The sequence below is a fragment of the Danio rerio genome, chromosome 16, assembly GCF_049306965.1.
Source record: "Danio rerio strain Tuebingen ecotype United States chromosome 16, GRCz12tu, whole genome shotgun sequence".
NCBI lineage: Eukaryota > Metazoa > Chordata > Actinopteri > Cypriniformes > Danionidae > Danio > Danio rerio.
In genome coordinates this window covers 50,581,011-50,598,347 of record NC_133191.1, presented here as the reverse complement: position 1 = coordinate 50,598,347, position 17,337 = coordinate 50,581,011, and the positions used below count along the sequence as shown (strand labels likewise).

At 36.0% G+C, this 17,337-nt stretch overlaps 1 protein-coding gene across 1 annotated transcript in view; it reads right to left on the bottom strand.

The window, feature by feature from the left end:
* Positions 1–17,081, bottom strand: part of sv2a (synaptic vesicle glycoprotein 2A) — an 86,604-nt gene extending 69,523 nt beyond the window's left edge. Inside the window, exon 1 of the mRNA XM_691342.9 lies at positions 16,944–17,081. The gene's annotated coding sequence lies outside the window, so the exon portion shown is untranslated. The remainder of the gene's footprint in view (positions 1–16,943) is intronic.
* Positions 17,082–17,337: the final 256 nt, after the last annotated feature.

The window sequence follows — 17,337 nt, the reverse complement described above, 5'->3', positions numbered from 1 at the left end:
AAAGAAATGAAAGACAACTAAAATGAAAGCACAAACATTCAGCACAAATAAGTAGTCTTAAATAAATAAAGCAGTCTCTTAGAATAAATACAGAGAGATGTTCAGTGTTTGCCATTTTGATAGGACTAAGACAAGACATTTTCATTTATGTTTTTATTTACATTATCGTTGTTGATTATATTTTACTATCTCATTTTATGCCTCAATTATTGTACATAATCATAAAACGTATAATGAAAAATAAATGAATAATGAAAATAGGCCTAAATAATTATTTATTTAAAGACCTTGCGGCGAAACACTGAGAAACAGTCAGGCGCATGGTCTAAAGAGCTTAAGTTGAATGCTGCTTCATCAAAAGCATAAAAATAAATTGACCTACCTCAAGCAGATCACTAAAAGTATAATAAAAATAATTTTGCCGCAGGACATAATTTAAGTCTCGCAGGTTTGTTTTTAATAATTTAGTTTTAGTTCAGTTTTTTTTTTGTTTCAAAACGTCAATGTTCTCCTTTAAAGTATAAGTGTTGTATTGTTTTGTATATATATATATATATATATATATATATATATATATATATATATATATATATATATATATATATATATATATATATATACTGTAAATATCCTTATTTTGCTGTAAAAAAATTTTGTCCAATGGGAATGTAACATGAATGTTGAATTTTAATATTAGAGCCAATAAAGAATCTTAGTTTTTAACCCTAGAAATTCAGGACTTTGACATGAGTGTAAAAATGTTGAAACCAACAGACACTGACTGTATTAATGAAGTAATTTTATATATACTTTATATACAATAATTTTTTTATATACTGTATAGTCCTGGGGTGTCCAAACTTGGTCCTGGAGGGTCAGTGTCCTACAGATTTTAGCTCCAACTTGCTTTAACACACCTGCAAGGATGTTTCTAGAATGCCTAGTAAGAGCTTGATTAGCTGGCCTAAGTGTGTCTGATTGGGGTTGGAACTAATTTGCAGGACACCGGCCCTCCAGGACCGAGTCTGGACATCTCTGGTATAGTCAAAAGGTATGTTCTTGACTAGGCTTGTGATATGTTCATCCCACAAAGTGTTAAATTATACATAAATATCTGTAAACTCAAATCTCTTACTTAAATTCCCAACACTCTTTTAACTGCAGCTACAGCAGCACTGCCATTAAACATCGCTTGTCTGCACTGTTATTACATAAAAGCCATTATAAATCCTTTACATGCCATCCCACATAATAACCCTGTTAATACACCTAACTGGCTAATTAATTATTCATTTAAATAATTTGAAAAGCAATTTCAGCCTCAACAGTGTGCCCGTCAAGAACAATACATGCTGAGTCACTTGTCTTAACGGCGCATTGAAGTCATTTTCCACATAGTAAACCCTTATTTGTGCCAAATGTAAAGCTAATACATTATTCAGCAGGCAGACGGGATATGTGGTTTGATGGACACACACACACACACACACACACACACACACACACACACACACACACACACACACACACACACACACACACACACACACACACACACACACAGCCCACACACAGCCCTGGGGCTTCCCAGAGGACAAAACATGAGTTTACCAACATCCACGACATGACAAGGACTAGATAGAGAGACACGGCAGTGAGAATGACAGAAACTGAAGTGAACTTAACTGCAAACGACTGAAGCCCAGCCAAAAACTTTTTTGTTAAAACATTGGCTCAAACGATTCAGCCAATTGTTTTTAATTTGGGGAGGGGCTTTAGTTTGTTCAACCAATGAAAATCATTGCCAACACACGATTGATTAGCATTATCATGAAATTTCAATTATTAATTTTCTTTTCGGCTTAGTCCCTTTATTAATCAGAGCAGGCCCGGCCCTAATCAATTTGGCGCCCTAGGCAAGATTTCAGGTGGCGCCCCGTCACATCGCAGTAAATTCCACTGCTAGTGTAAAGTCAAAAGAAACTAAACAGCTTTTGATTGACTACTACAAGCTGGGAAAATGTCAGATAAATATGCCAATGCAATTAACATTATTGCTGAATAGATCTAATATTTACACATTTGCTTAAGGAAGGAATGATGGGGTAGTTACATTAATATTACTATTTTCCAAAACATCTATGCCCTTCCATAACATTACCTGACGTAAAACTAACAGATAGCACTATAGCTATTTAATGATTAGCAATGTTATGTCATATCTATCAACGTTGGGATGTTCAAATATGGGACAACAAATAGCTTCAAATGATAGAATACATAGCAAACAATAGAAAATATTGACAATAAAATAAAAGGTTTAACCTATTAAAATCAACGGCCTATACAGAAATTAAATAAAGCTATAAAATCTATTTAACTTTTAATTGTATTTGCTATTTAGTGAAGAGCAGCAAATGAATCTCTCATTGTGTTTTGTTTGATAACAGAGGTGTTAATGTAAGAATTCACAGATCTATAATGAATGAATGAATGAATGAAGCATTCGACTACTTTAGTAACTGTTGTGCTCATTTAAGAGAAAATTAGTTGTATTTAAAATAAAACAAGCAGAATTGAGCAAAAAAATAAATAAAAAAACGAAAAAAAAAGAAGCACTTTTCCGACGGTCCCTTACGGAGAGCTCCACTCCGCGCGAGCTCAGCTCTCCCGGCTATACGCATATCCCAGGCTAAACGGAGCAATGCTCGTAATATCGAGCGAAAAAAAAAAGACAGCTGTGAAACATAACCAGCTTTGTCTTTTTGTAGGAAACACACTTTAGTGTCACGGTTGCAGGTTTGTGCGCTCTTCCGGAATGTCTGTGTGATCATGTGGGTTTGTTTTGTTTTTGTGGCCCACGTGTATTGTTTTGGTCATGTGGCCTGACTGCACTCCGCTGGATTGATTGTTCGCCAGCTGATATACATTATCGTGACTATATAAGTGCTACATGTTTAGTGTTCATTGTCAGTTCGTTGTGTGTGCTCATGTCTGTGTTTCTGTCTGTGCTTAGGACCGTGAGGAGTTCCCGCTAGAGCCTGTTTTCCTGCTTGATTCCTGTCCTGTTCCCCTAGCACCGCACTCTTTTGTTGCACCTGTTTTTTTTTAAGTTTGACTGTTTCAAATAAATTCCTTTGTTCACTCGCAATTGGATCTATCCGAACATTTATTTGAGTGTGACACTTTAGATCTTTTTAGGGTAAGAGGTTTTTGAGTTATTGCCATCTATCACTGAATGTGTGTCAGGAATATTGAAAACAAAACCAACTAACCCCCGCTCATTTCTGGCGCCCCCTGGATGTACAGCGCCCTTAGCATTTGCCTATACTGCCTATGCCACGGACCGGCCCTGAATCAGAGATCGCCACAGTGGAATCAGCCGCCAACTTATCCAGTATATTTTTTACACAGCGGATGCCCTTCCAGCTGCAACCCATTACTGGGAAACACCCATACACCCTCATTCACACGCATGCACAACAGACAATTTAGCCTGCCTAATTCACCTATAACGCATGTCTTTGCACTGTGGGGGAAACCGGAGAACCCAGAGAAAACTCACGCCAACACGGGGAGAACATGCAAACTCCACATAGAAATTCCAACTGACCCAGCCGAGGCTTAAACTAGCTCGTTTTTTTCTTGACATAGTCACTCCAGGAACACCTCCCTAGGTATGCACCTAGGTGGCATCGGAAACAGATGCCCGAGCCACCTCAGCTGACTTTTCTCAATGTGGAGGAGCAGCGGCTCTACTCAGAGCTCCTCCTGTGTGACAGAGCTCCTCACCCTATCTATAAGGGTGCTCCATTCCACCCTGCGAAAGAAACTCATTTCTGCAGCTTGTCTCCAAGATCTTGTTCTTTCGGTCATGACCCAAAGCTCATGACCATAGGTGAGAGCAGGAACGTAGATTGACTGGTAAATCAAGAGCTTTGCCTTTCGGCTCTGCTCCTTCTTAATTAGTTAGTTACTTAGTAAATGTTAGTAAATACATTAATTAAATTTTTTTTGTTCTGCTGGTTGAAAGACTCGTCACAATCCAATAGTAATGATTAAAGTAAATGATCTAAATGTATTTATATGTATTTTTAAATTCTGGGTGAGGCATGAGACTAAAAAATGTTTGTCCAATTAAATATTGTCAAGTAGACAATTCCCATCATTCTGGTAAGAAGCCCAAACTGTCTATCAGCAAATATAGATCTGTATTACAGCACACCCCGTTCATGTGCACATGTGAGTGCCAGAGGTAAAAACAAATGCTGAATCAAAACTTTATCAGTTGGTCCAGAACTCATCTGCCCGTATCATCACCAGAACCCCTTCTTCTCATCACATCACCCCTGTCCTGCAGCAGCTTCATTGGTTACCTGTTCATTTTCGAATTGACTTTAAAATCTTGATGTTACCATTCAAAGCCATCCACAATCTCGCCCCACCATATTTGTCTGCCCTCATCCACATTTCTGTTCCTTCTCGCACCCTGCAATCTTCTTCCTCCCTCCACTTGTTTGTTCCCTCTTCTTGGCTTTCAACTTGGCTTTCAACTAACAGAGCATTCAGCCGCTCTGCTCCGCGGTTTTGGAACTCACTACCACCTGCCATCAGAAACATTGACTCCCTTACACTGTTTAAATCAAGACTCAAAACCCACTTATTTAGGATGGCTTTTAATACTTAATTTTATTTGCACTATTGCTGTGTATATTTTATTATTTCTCTTGTTGTTTTATTGCTCTTGTTGATTGTACGGTGTCCTTGAGTTGCTAGAAAGGCGCCTTTAAATAAAATGTAATATTATTATTATTATTATTATAAAAACCTGAATCAATATTGGAGTTACTTTTGCACGCTGGAGGAAGGATGACACCATGGCTGAAGTATTTCTTTTAGACAGGTAATGTTCTGTTTTAAAAGTATGTTAATCATGCAAAGCTGATGTAGATTTTGTTCTTTCATGAATGGGATATATGCACAGAAGTGTTGATCAGCCACTGAAATCTACTTGTGAAAGATTGATGTGACTATTTTCAATTTCATAAGGTCCTTTAACAGCATTGATAATGTTGATTTTTATTTAGTTTAATAACAAGACATCAGTCATAAGCACTATTCCATCCAGCCTACTTTTCTGAGGTGAAGTTGCTTTTATATTCACATCACATTGGATCTGCATTTTTAAACAATGACAACCTGTGACGCGCTCCCTATATTTTTTTTACAGCTACTCTGAATATTTAGTCTAAAACAGCATGTAAGTATGGCTTAGTAATAAGTGTAATTCCTGCAGCCCGTCAGCCAATCACTAAGCATACAGTAGTTGCTTTAGGACAAAGCGCATGAGAGAGTGAGACCAGCGATACTTGCATGAAATATTGAACATTATGACAAGTTTTGCTTGTTACACAACTGAAAACGTGCTAGATATAATACAGTTTTTCATTGGGAATTGTAGTATTATAAAGTACTAAGACGTTTTCTAACTGGCGAATGACATGATCAAGTGGGTCTCTGTCATCTTTGAAGTGCGCACTTATGATTGCAGGAGGTGTGGCTTTGGACAGCAGGGGAGGCCTTTAGCCAAATCACCTACTGGATGATTAACTAATAAAGCACTATTCTAAAGCAGTGGTGGGCAAACTTTTCAAACCCGAGGGCCACATCAAGTTTTGCAAACCAAGTGAAGGGCCACATGTCAAATCCTTCAAAACACAAGTTTTATTTATAATAGGGTTGGGCCGATAGACGATGCCATCGTCCATCGGCGATGGCCGACAGACACCACGATGCTGAGCCGGCATCGCAATTCTCCACCCCACCCCCGTTGCAAATCCGATCGTGAAAAATACACTCCCAGGCCCTTTTTACACTAATATGTCTTCATTTTTAATGGCATTTTAGAGCGAAAACGATCCAAATCCACTCTAGCATTTCACCTAGCATTTCTGAGCAGCCCACTCTAGTCCAAACTACTGCTGAAAACGCACATCACATGACCACACACACACACATACACACAGGCACACACACACACACACACACACACACACATACACACTGTCATGCGCCTGAGGGGTCAGTAGACTGGTTCAATCTTACGCTTTCAAGCTTGTACTTAGTAATTTTAACGAAAACCTCAAATACTGTTGGCTGGTTCCTGTTGGTTGTGCACCTTTTGTACCAACCAAGTTTGTCAACGCCGTTATAACAATACAGATCACTCTGCCTATTCACGAGTCCCGCAGATGAAGTGATTGACAGGTGATAATTATGTGTGTAACTTATCTTTATTCATTTATGATTTAGTTATGGCTAAAACAAAGACCATGCGGGTCAGATAGTTTAAACGGTAGGATACAAATAATTAATTATTTATGAATTCATTAATTATTCATAATTAATTCACCGCCACCAATGACGACAATGTCATCATCCATCGCGATGTTTCATTTTAAACATCGTACGATGCCAAATTGGTCGACATCGCCAAACTCTAATTTATAAAGGCATTATGCAGAGAACATGTAATATCAGACAGAAACATGTCACATTAACACAGAACTGATTTTTTTAATAGTTATTATTGAGTCAAATTTACAAGTCAAATGAATTTGCACTGCTATTGATACTTACTTATCAATCATCATAAAGCAATAAAATAATCCCTTATAAAATATAATAATAATAATAATAATGTAATAATTTTTACAGTGCAGAATAGAAAAGCTATTGTCTGATAAAAAAAATCTCATTTTAACACATTAAAATAATTATTAAAGTTTACTATTCAGTCAAATTTACAACCATCTAATTTGCACTGCTTTTAGAATATACATATCCATTTACATTTAGTCATTTAGCAGACGCTTTTATCCAAAGCGACTTACAAATGAGGACAAGGAAGCAATTTACACAACTGTAAGAGCAACCATGAATAAGTGCTGTAGGCAAGTTTCAGGTGTGTAATACAGATCAACATCATAAAACTTGATAAAATGATACAAAAATACAAAAAAATGATTAAATGATACAAAAAACATCATAAAACTTGATAAAAAAAAATTTTTAAAGTGGAGATATGCATGGAAAATATACTCTCTGACCAAAATCAACACATTTAACCAGCAATTATTACATAATTTGAGTCAAATTCACAACAATCTCATTTGAGCTTGTCTTAATATGCATTAATATGCTCATATCAAACATAAAACTATGAGATAAAACGGAAGAAGAATCTTAATCTTTGTTATTCAAAGTCATGTTATTTTGTGTTAATGTGAACAATGAGCCTGAAAATAAAGTTACATAAATATCAACAGCAACACTCTCGCAAAATACCCAGCTGATTCAGGCGTTGCCTAACGTCATAAAAAAGCGCACCGCGCTCCTTTTTTTCTTGTCTACAAAAAGGCAGTGGGTGCACCTCGCGTGTTTGGAGCGTAAATGCGCTTTCTGTGTGATCGGCACACCGAACTTTCTTTGCATATTAGACCTTCTGATATTGGTGAAGAAGTATTTTGTTGTTAATTCTTCCCTAAACACACGACATTCAGAGTCAATTATTGTTATTTCTTTTTTTGCAACTTTATGTTTATTTTGAACATTCAATTGAGTACAATCATACGGCATTTCAAGGTACATTGGTATCTCAGTATGTGAACTTAGGTGGTATAAAAATTATGTGCATTATTGTCAGGTGTATTTACTACACAGTAGTACTCAAATTTTGTAAGAAAAATAAAATAAATAAATAAATAAAATAAATTAAAAATATATAAATAGATAAATAAATAAATAATAATAATAATAGGAAAAAAGATAAAATAAAAATACAATAATTAAAAATAAATGAAAATTAAAACACTCAATTATTGTTATTTCAAGAGTTCACACTTAGCTGATGATTTACAAAAGCTTGTTTGGCATGCTGTCCCGGGAGAGAGCCCCGAGCTCAAGGGCTCCTCGAGCCCGGGGCTTCCTCCCGTTGGCAGAGCAAGAGGGGAGCCTGAGTTCGGTGAATCTCAGAACTCCCCTGCTGCGGTAGCTAAGGGAACGCAAGGGATTAGACAAGCTTGATTGTTATGCATGTTGAATGTCTTTGGATGGTGGGAGGAAACCGGAGAACCCGGGGAAAACCCACGTGGACACGGGGAGGACATACAAACTCCTCACAGAAACACCCACCGGTCCTGTGGAACCAGGGCCGGCAGTGTTCTTGCTGTGTGGCTCACATTGCTAACCACTGGGCCGCCGTGCCGCCCGATCACAGGTAAAGGAGGAGAATAGGGGAGGAGGGGGGTTTCTTCCAAACGAAGATAAAGTGAACTGAAAACTGTGGCTATTTATAGTAGCTTAGGGCTCATATGATTGGAAGATAGTGATTAGCAAATGCGAGACTGGCATAAGCACGTGATCCTCTCGAAATTAGTTTATGAATAAACTTCACTTTTTTGCCCGACTCATTTTCAGTCATTAACAGTCGAGTGTATTCTAATATCCGAGAGTGTGTTCTGATTCTACTGGTTGCACTAACTGTACCACGTGCAATACTGCCATCAAATGGCGTTCACTTGTATTGCATTATTAATTTACTAATTCTGAAACCAAACTGTTACTCAGAAGCAGCATATTAAGAACTCCCTCGCGGGCTGGATGAAAGTGTTCAGCGCCATTTAAAAAACTCCCTGCGGGCCGTAGTTTGCCCACCTCTGTTCTAAAGTGTTCCCCAACATTTTATGCTTTACCTTCAGTCCACCATCATCATTTTTTTTTCTTGTTTGAACTTTAATCTCACACAGGGTGATAATTTAAACACACTTTTAAACCCACTGGCTGTCTCTGACATCTGCTCCGCAAGATAAACCCCTTTCTAACAAGGCCAAAGCTCACAGCGTCTAGTGTATTTCAAAGAGGAAAAGTGACAGCAGAAGCCTTGAGTTAATGGATCTGGGAATGAGTGTGGACGGTTGAAGCATCTGAACGGCAAGTCTCTCAGGAGAGGACGGAGCCGATGTGAGTCACGTTAGCCCTCGGTGAACACAGCATCAACACGCTGCTACATAAGCATCCCCTCAGCCCAAAACACAAAGTCCAGCGCAAACTGGACTCAACCACTTTTGGATGGGTGTAGGCTTTTCTTGTTGTGATTAACTGCTATTATATTATCACGGGTGGCACGGTGGCTCAGTGATTAGCACTGTCGCCTCACAGCAAGAAGATCACTGGTTCAAGTCCTGGCTGGGTCAGTTGGCATTTCTGTGAGGTGTTTGCATGTTCTTCCTGTGTTGGCATGGGTTTCCTCCGGTTTTCCCCACAGTACAAACATAAGCCCTCCTATAGGTGAATTAAATCAACCAAACTGGCCGTTGTGTATGAATGTGTGAATGAGAGGGACTAATATGGGTGTTTCACAGTACTGGGTAGCGGCTGGAAGGGTATCCGATGTGTAAAACATATGCTGGAATAGTTGGCGGTTCATTCCACTGTGGCAACCCCTGATAAATAAGGGACTAAGCCGAAGGAAAATGAATAAACACCCATGATATCAATGTAACCCACATGAAGCATGTTCAATATCACAATATAGTAAATATCGACACGTTCAGATGGGTTTTGTCCAGGGGACTCACTAGACCCCATTCACTGGGGCACGTGCCCCTAGTAAAAACTGCCAGTGCCCCAGTAAATGCTTTAAGACTTACTTTATATGCAATTGTATATATTAAGTGTGGTAATCCCAGAATAAAGTCATTATGTGTAACCGAACCAACGTGTAAAAGCAACATAGTTTAATCAAAAAGCAAACTGAGCATGTGCGCAGAAAAAAACGCACCACTCTTGCTTAACGCACTGCTCAGCTCCTGGTGTAAGTCTTGGTTTTAAATATGTATGCCGAAAAATGGAGGTGAGCAATGCAGTGTCAACATGCAGTGAGTTTTGCAAGTCGTCAAAACAAAGTTTAAATAATATGATGATGAACTTATTTAGACTAAGCATGGCTCCTGATTTTTTGAATGAAGCAAAAAGGAGGCATGACGAGCTAGTGAGGTAAGACTTAATCAACCTAATTCTCGGCCACGAGTCGGGTGTAAGACATCACACAACAGATAATTCTATAAACCATCTTTTTGTATTCGATAGAATTGTCTATAGAATTTCATTTAATTAAAATTAATATTCATGCAAAAGATTTCTTAAATTATCTTAGCATCACTCCACGTGTGTATTTAGATTGTTTTCCAGTTACAATTAGGATATATATATATATATACATTTGCAATCAGAATTATTAAACCCCCCTTATTTATATATAGTTCGCAATTGATGTTTAACAGAGCAAGGAAATTTTCACAGTATGTCTGATAATATTTTTTTCTTCTAGAAAAATATATTATATATATATATTATATATATAAATATATATGTATATATATTTATATACATATATATATATATATATATATATATATATATATATATATATATATATAGCACTGGTGCTATATATATATGGCACTTGGTGCTACCAAGTAAAGAAGTTAATTTCGAGCACCCGTACAGCCTCTTTACTCTTTGTGTATTACTCCGCCCACATAGAGCCTGCAACAAGCAGACACTACAGATCTAAAGTTTAATAGATGCTTGCTCAGCTTGCTCAACTGTCAGCTAATGATTTAAATCCAATGCGGAAGAAAGTAGTTCCTCATACAAAAGGGTTTTTGAGACTCTCCATGTTTGATTTTGTTTTTATATACACAATTATGCGTATATATCACACGAGTAGCAGTGGGATATGGCTGTATATCGGTACTAGTGGAAGGACTAAGGCACTCGGCCTGCGGCCTTGTGCCAATGCATGCCTCCCACCAGTGCCGATATACAGCCATATCGCTCTGCTACTATACATATATATATATATATATATATATATATATATATATATATATATATATATATATATATATATATATATATATATATATATATATATATATATATATTATTTTTACTTTTTTTTTTTTGGAGGGTGGGAGCTGTGCCCCAGTAGAGCTTTATGTCTAGCAATGCCCCTGGTTTTGTCCATGCAAGATTCCATCAAAAACCAGGGAGTGCTTAAAACGATCTTCATTTAAACCGTGCTTGTGTAAATTACACAAATATTTACAAACAAAACAGCTATCATCACACAATTAAACATAAAACATCCTGAAGACTGAGGGTGCTTTCCATTATTTCTTTCAGAATTTCCTGGCTCACTTGAACATACCATACACACAGATGTAAAATTGCCTGCAAACACCTTTAAATTTTGACCCTGGCCTATAAAAAAGTTAGACGTGCTACTTAACATGTTGGAGAATAAAATTTAAAATGAGAATACCCCAAGAGCTGGTATATTTAACTGCAGGGATTAAAGGGCGAGAGATTATGATTCGGTTCTATGCTGACTCTGAACCTACTGTAAGCATACTGCGGTTTTAAAGAATCCCCTCACCCTCCATTAGCATTGCTGTGAAACTGAGGACATTTGAGTCTAACCTTGAAAAATGTTCGTTAAAAAAACATATATTGAAGACTGTGATGTCACTTTCACTTCAAAGAGACTGGCAGCATCTCTTTGAAGGCATGCTGGGAGATTAATATATAGATCTGAGTTCAAACTGGGGGGAATGAGACTTATATTTACACATAGCTCTTCTGAGCTTCAGATTTCAAGCTTTACTCTGTAAATATACATTACTTTGATTGTACACATGATATATTTAGCAGAGTTTGACAAAGGTTAGTATCTGTTGATTAAAACATCATGCGATTCTGAATACCTCAAAACATTAGGAAATTCTGAGTGTGATTGACACAGGTGAGTGGGCTCGACAAACCACATGTAGAAAACAGGATGATAGCTGAATGGGTATGGGCCGGTATAAGATTATGAGGGTATGATAACCTTGTATAAAAGGTCATGGTTTGATGGTTTTGTGATTACAGCTCTAAAATATACTCGTTTTAAATGTCTGGATAAAAAATCTGAAAAAACTGTACAAAAGCACGCACATCTCTCTTAACTGGGTGCTCAGCCAAAACCGCAAAAAGTGCTAATTAATGTTAATCAAAGGCGGCAACATCAAGGCTCCAAAAATACAAATTTGATGGTCTGATGAAGAGCCGGGTGGCTCGAAATGTTACACGCTTTGTGTCAGCCTTTTTATTTTAATAAATTTGTATTTTTGGAGCCTTGGTGTTGCCGCCTTTGATTAACACTGGATAAAAAATCTAAAACTTTTTTTCCCTTTGAACACAATATATTTAATTTTGAGAAGCATTTATAATAGTTTGGAGCAGCAAACATGTCAGGCTAAATAATCCAAATGAATCATTGATTCTGCTCTCTTCATTAGTCACTAAAACACAGATTTCATTACAATTTAAAATGACCTTTTTGGAGATCTTTTCAGCTGGAGATACTGTTGTCCTAAATAAATGTAAATAAAAAATCTTACATATACCATAGGAACGGTCCAAACCAGGCTCATTCTGAAAACGTAGTCCCGCGGATGTTTCTGGAGACCGCGAAATACGTGCCAGGAGGTATGTATTTGTGCAGTTTTTGTTTTCGCCAATTCGTGAAATTTGTGCACAGGGCCTAAAAATTATGGGGAATACTTAATAGTTTGCCATTTTTTAGTATTATTATTATTATTATTATTATTTGTATTATTATTATTATCAATGGTGTTATTACTATGGTTTCATAAAATACAAGTGAACTCAATAACGTTCACTACAAAACTACCAAATTGTTCGGCATTTAGCAATATTATTAATTGTTTTTACCGCTAATATTTTAAATAACATCAATAAAATTACTAAATCCAACATTTAGTTATTATTATTCATTTAAAAGGTAAACTAAAGAACTTTTATTTTGGCTGAAAATCACAGAGAAACTCCTCTTGATATAGCGCTCTTTTTATAAATGGTTCTCATTGCAAGATTGTGAAGATGTCTGTTGCATTTTTAAATACCAACTATAGTGACTCAAACACACAGCATTAACAGAGATGGAGATCATGTGCAGCAGTGTTGACTGAAAGACCATAGCTCATCATAAATATTGACATCATTACAGTACATCCCAATATTTGTTACTTTTAAATCTTACTAAACCATATCATGTTCGCAGGTACCAGCCAACTGGTGAGTAACTCTGTTTCATACCCTCGCCAGCATTGATTTTTACTAGCATTTGGCTCTTGGCGAGAGTTAATTTTAGGCCCTGTCTGCACCAAACTCAAGCGCTTATCCAACTCCTGACTCCTGAATGAGTTGTGAACGATGGCCCAGTCAGATAAACCATCATCAGCAGCAGAGATCAGAGACGTGAAAGCCTTTCTCTGACCCTGTTTCTCTGTCTTCTCCTCTGAGGATTCCTCTCAAGGTTAGTGTTGAAAAGAGCAGCACAGCGCTCCGAGCACACAATGATTGAGAAACAGCTGCAATCCTGAGCAGCAGAAGCTCCGATGGAGCCACCAGAGGACCGGAGCTCAAACCACTGCAGATCAATTCACATTAGGACAAACCGCTCTGCTCTGAAGGTCTACATTTGGTCACTTTTAAACTGAACTGATATATATGAAACAGCTTCTTAAACTAATGATCTGTGTTATTGCACATCACAGTTAGAAAAGTGTGATGTGAAAAATGTATTTATGCAACAGTTTTGTTCATTTTTGTTTTTTATTATTTTATTTCTTTACATTACAAATATATTTATTTAGTTTTTCTTATAATAGAACATTAATTATATTTTTATTCTATTTTATTATTATATTTATTATTATTATTATTATTATTATTATTATTATTATTATTATTATTATCATTCATTAATTTTATTTTTGGCTTGGTCCCTTTATTAATCTGGGGTCACTACAAGGGAATGAACCACCAACTTATCCATCATATGTTTTACGCAGCGGATGCCCTTCCAGCTGCAACCCATTACTGGGATACACCCATACACTCATTCACACACATACAATATAGAAAATTTAGCTTATTCAATTAACCTATAGTGCATGTCTTTTGACTAGTGGGGGAAACCGGAGCACCCGGAGGAAACCCATACGAACATGGGGAGAACATGCAAACTCCACACAGAAATGCCAACTGACCCAGCCGAGGCTCGAAACAGCAACCTTCTTGAAGTGAGGCGATTGTGCTACCCACTGCGCCACAGTGCTGGCCTATTATCATTATAATTATTATATTTTGATTATGTTTAATGTACTTTTTTATGATTGATTATACACACTCACTCTCTCTCACACACACACACAAACACACACATATGCATGTATGTATACACTTTTTAGGGACAAAAATCAACATTATACTTTTTATTTTATGGAAGCTTTTTATGGAAGATTTTATGGTTATTTTTCAACATTTTATTTTCAACTGATGAATGTATTTTTTCTGAAATTTCTCTATAATTAATATATATTTATTTAGTTTTACTTTAAATAAAAAAACAAGAATGATATTTTATTTATTCTATTGGATTATTGTTGTTGTATACATACACACACACACACACACACACACACACATATATATATATATATATATATATATATATATATATATATATATATATATATATATATATATAATTTTTTTTAATCTTATACCTTCACTTTTTACACACACACACACACACACACACACACACACACACACACACACACACACACACACACAAACATATGTATATGTATACTTGAAGTCAGAATTCATAGCCTCCCTGTTTATTTTTCCCCCAATTTCTGTTTAACAGAGAAAAAAATTCAGCACATTTCTAATCATAATAGTTTTTATAACTCATTTCTAATAACTGATTTATTTTATTTTTGCCATGATGACAGTAAATAATATTTGACTAGATATTTTTAAGACACTTCTATACAGCTGAAAATGACATTTAAAGGCTTAACTAGGTTAATTAGGTTAACTAGGCAGGTTAGTGTAATTAGGCAAGTTATAAGGCAAGTATAACGATGGTTTGTTCTGTAGACTATCGAAAAAATATATAGCTGAAAGGGGCTAATAATTTGACCCAAAAATGTTTTTTAAAAAATTAAAACACTGTTTTTTTGTAGCCGAAATATAACAAATAAGACTTTCTACAAAAGAAAAAATATCATCAGACATACTGTGAAAATTTCCTTGCTCTGTTAAACATCATTTGGGAAATGTTTAAAAAAGAAAAAATAATTCAAAGGCGGCTATTAATTCTGACTTCAACTATATGTAGAGATTTGTTTGAATTTTTTATTTTATTTTGTTTTACCCTAAATGGTTTTATTTTGTTATTTTTTATACTATTTTACTTTAATTTGTCATTTCATCATGGCAAAAATGTTAAAGTTATATATATATATATATATATATATATATATATATATATATATATATATATATATATATACACACACACACACACAAATACACACACACACACACACACACACACACACACACATATATATATATATATATATATATATATATATATATATATATATATATATATATATATATATATATATATATAACTTTAACATTTTTACCATGATGAAATGACAAATTAAAGTAAAATAGTATAAAAAAATAACAAAATAAAACCATTTAAGGTAAAACTAAATAAAATAAAAAATTCAAACAAATCTCTACATTCTAAAAAATACTATCAAACACACAAATTAAAATATAAGTACTAAGAGCCTACCAATGTTTTAAACAGCTATTTGCATATATTCTGTCAATATACAACCAAAATTAGGGTACACAGGCTACTACAGATACACCAATGCACAATCTGCATACTAACAGTCCTAACAACGTAAACCTCAATCAAAACCACAATTACGCTTTGCCTATTCAGAACTGCCAAATACTAATCTCCACACAACCTAAGCACAATATTTGCGTGGCACTCAGCAGGGATTGGTTGGCCATTTCCAGCTCAAAGCCTTTATTTTACCAAGTGACACGGACACATGTAGATCTTCACTGTCAATTCCGTCAAAAGCACATGAAATGGCACATGCTGTCGTGACAAGACTAAATGCAATCAGCAGTGGAATAAATCATCGAGCAGATTCACACTCACACACGCGCGCGCGCACACACACATGGAGCAGGTTTCCATTCTTCATGTCTGCTGCAAGGTCATTTATATGCTTCAAGACATTGCGCGCTACAAACATCGCTTAAATATATATTTCCCGTGTTTAATCAATTGAGAATTTATCTATTAAACTCGATACTGTGCCAAAATCATTCAGTGAGGAAAATGGAATGGAAAACCCAATCAGCCTTATTCTGATGGAGATATTAGGTGAAGGGGCGAGGCTTAAGGTGCCTTGTGTCTCTATGGCTTCATTGCTTTTTCATGAATTCCTATTTTAATCTATTCTTCAACCTATGACAATTATAGCTTAACATAAATATGCTAAATAAACAACAAATATCGTCCTGAGAGGAAAACCACAGCGGTTTTTTCCACAGAGAAAAAAAATCTGCTTGTGTGGAGGAAAAAATTAATTTTAATGTCTCAAGATGATGTGCTAAATGATAAAACATCGCCATTAAATATTTTATACGCAATAAATTACGTTCTCTGTTATAATTATGAACAAACATTATTATTTTTGATTAACATTATGTCTGCATCCATCACTGATGAGCTCACATCAATTTCCAAATGACTGAATCTCATTTCTGAAGCGTAAACATACAACATATGACAATTATTTATACATAAATGAGGTATTTAAATCATGTACGAGCGATTTAAATCAAATTTATGTAGAATTATGATTATAAATCAGCTTCAAAACGCTAATTAATTAGCATTAAACATCACTCACCAGTGCGCTTCGGTTATTATTTCTCCCCAAATGCTGTCAAGAATTATTTTGCAGAAGATACGGCGAATTTCTAGTCGTGACGATGAGGAGGGCTGTGTGACATTGCCTGTATCTTCACCCTGTAACGAAGGCGCGTGTGACGTGTAACGGGGTGCAACCCTACTACAGGCGAAATTAACGATTCCTACTACGGCGAAGGATGGGCTTATTAATATTAATCGGCACGCTGACGTTGCATGGTAACCTTCCTGGAGCGTCTAGTTACGTAATCTATTTAGCATTCGTAGCCAAGCCTTTTCCGTACTAGAGTTCATTGATATGTCAATCGACTAGCGCTCAGAAGCCAGCATCTCCCTTTCAGCCAATCGTTTGCGCCATTGTCAGGTTGCGTCAT